Consider the following 2,199-nt stretch of genomic DNA (forward strand, 5'->3'; position numbering starts at 1 on the left):
TGTCCTTTGTATTCCACTAAGCAGGTGAATGTTTGAAGACTCCATAATCTCACAGTTCCATCTTCTGAAGAAGAAAGCAGGTAGTTCCTATCTGGACTGAAGCTGGCTCCATAGACAGGCCCACTGTGACCATACAAAATCTTCAACTCACTTGCCGTCTTCTCATCCATGATTCTCTCTAAGACATCATCAGATTCTTTGTCTATAAGGCTAAGATCTGCAGCTTGTTTCACACTGCGAAGCTGCTTAGGTGTCACAGACCACACTCTGACAGTTGAATCTGCAAAACCTCCAGCAAGCAAACTAGAATCATCAGTGACATCCACTGCGGTAAGGCCCTGATAAGCATTAAGGAATGTATAGAAACAGATGGAGGGTAAGCAGTCTGGACCAAGGCGTACGCGTTCGGTGGTTTCTTTCATAGTCATTATCTTATCCAGCTTATCTGAATCTTTCAACTCAGGAAGAGGGATTCTGTTTTGAGGTGGGGCATTGGGATCTTGTTTTTTGCTTTTGGATCCAATACTATCTCTTTTAGGCTTTTTCTTTTTAGGTTTCCCTTCTTCATTTTCTCTCTCTTCATCTTCATCATCCAAGGGTACCTCAATTTCTGGTTCTTTTAATAAACCAAAAAACACCTTCGATTTGTTTGCCTCTCGTTTCGCCTCCCCTGCCAGACTTCCCACCATCGCATCTATCTGCTGTTTACTACGCGGTATGCCATCGAAGATATCAATGTACAGGTGCTCCTGAACTATGTTCCATATCTGATTGTTCTGTTTCTCCTGAAGATGCCTCTTCAAGAGTTGGTATGAGTCACGGGAAATACGCAGAACAAATTTACTTGTTCGAAAATCCAGCATGGTCTCATTCCCTTTCATATGTTCCTTTTTGGTAAGACTAGATAATACTCGCAGGTCATCTTGGTAATAACATTCCTGATCTCCATGGAATTTCTCAAAAAACGATTTTGCTTCATTCTCATGTTGATTGTAGACTAGCTCCAAGTACATATGCACAAATAGTGGATAAAAGAGTTGCGACAGTTCTGCCCGATGGCAGTCCAGAGAACATTCAATGAAATGTTTAAGTCCACTGTAGTATTCTTCATACACTGCAGGATCTCCTTGCTGGTTATAAGCTGACAGCACAGCACTAACATCCGGCTGGTCCTCCACAGCTACACTTGCAACTTTTCCTGGAGTCGCAGGCATCGACGCTGAGCCCGAGACACTGGAGGCTCCAGGCACGCTGGTGCCCGGAGGGTTGGGGGCCGCCGGGCAGGGCACCGAGGCGGGGACACGGCTGAGAAGCGTGCTGGCTGCCTCGGCCCCGATGCTGTCCGCTTCTCCTGGAGCTCTTGAGCCCGCCACTGCCTCCTCCAGTAGGGGGGCCTCGCGGCGCAGCGCCTCTTCGGCCTCGCGGAAGTTGTTCTGCCGGAGAAACTGCAGCACAGCCAGCAGCGTCTGCCGATCGTGGGGAGCATCGATCTCCGTGGCTGTGGCGGGCACTGGGGCCGCCCCCGCCGGAGCAGCGGTGGAGACAGCTACCTCGGGCTTTGGGGTCCCACCATCCCGGCCGGCCATGGACACCGCCGCGACGTTACCGCCGCCACTGTTTGGCCCGTTGTTGGTAGTGCCGCCCCCACCCTCGCCAGCCCCATCTCCTGCCTGTGGAGGTAGCAGCGTCGGCGGTCCCTCCGGCTCTAGCTTGGCCGCCACCTCCGTCTGCTCCTCCGCCAGCGCCGCCATTTCACGTCTGAACCACTTCGCGCTGTCAAGCGTGACTGCGTTTTCCCCACATGGAGGGCGGGGGAGGAGCATTTCACCACGACAACCCTGGGGGCAACTTACGGCAGTGGGAGGAGCAAGAGAAAAGGAATAGAAGTGAAGAGCAACTTTCAAAAGTGGCAAGAAAGGCAGGAAGTCTGGTTTGGCTAATGCGTGTTACATTTGCTTAATAATAAAATAAAAACTCTAAATTCACTGCCACCGAGCCAATTCCAATTCATAGCGAGCCTCTAAGACAGTAAACCTGCCTCAGGGTTTCTGTGGCTGTAAATCTTGACGTGAACCATGTTACAGATTTCTCTCCCACGGATTAGCAAATTCCAACCGCTGACTTTTTTTTTTTTTCACTTGCATGCAAAACTTTAATTAATATAATTTTAAAAACAGTTACAGCTGTACACTGAAAAGA

The 2,199-nt window shown here is 49.7% G+C and overlaps 1 pseudogene; it reads right to left on the minus strand.

The window, feature by feature from the left end:
* Positions 1–2: 2 nt before the first annotated feature.
* LOC102848222 lies at positions 3–1,751 on the minus strand (annotated as a pseudogene).
* Positions 1,752–2,199: the final 448 nt, after the last annotated feature.

This window comes from Elephantulus edwardii, unplaced genomic scaffold (genome assembly GCF_000299155.1).
Source record: "Elephantulus edwardii isolate Elephantulus edwardi_28Jun2011 unplaced genomic scaffold, EleEdw1.0 scaffold00036, whole genome shotgun sequence".
Classification (NCBI taxonomy): Eukaryota; Metazoa; Chordata; class Mammalia; order Macroscelidea; family Macroscelididae; genus Elephantulus; species Elephantulus edwardii.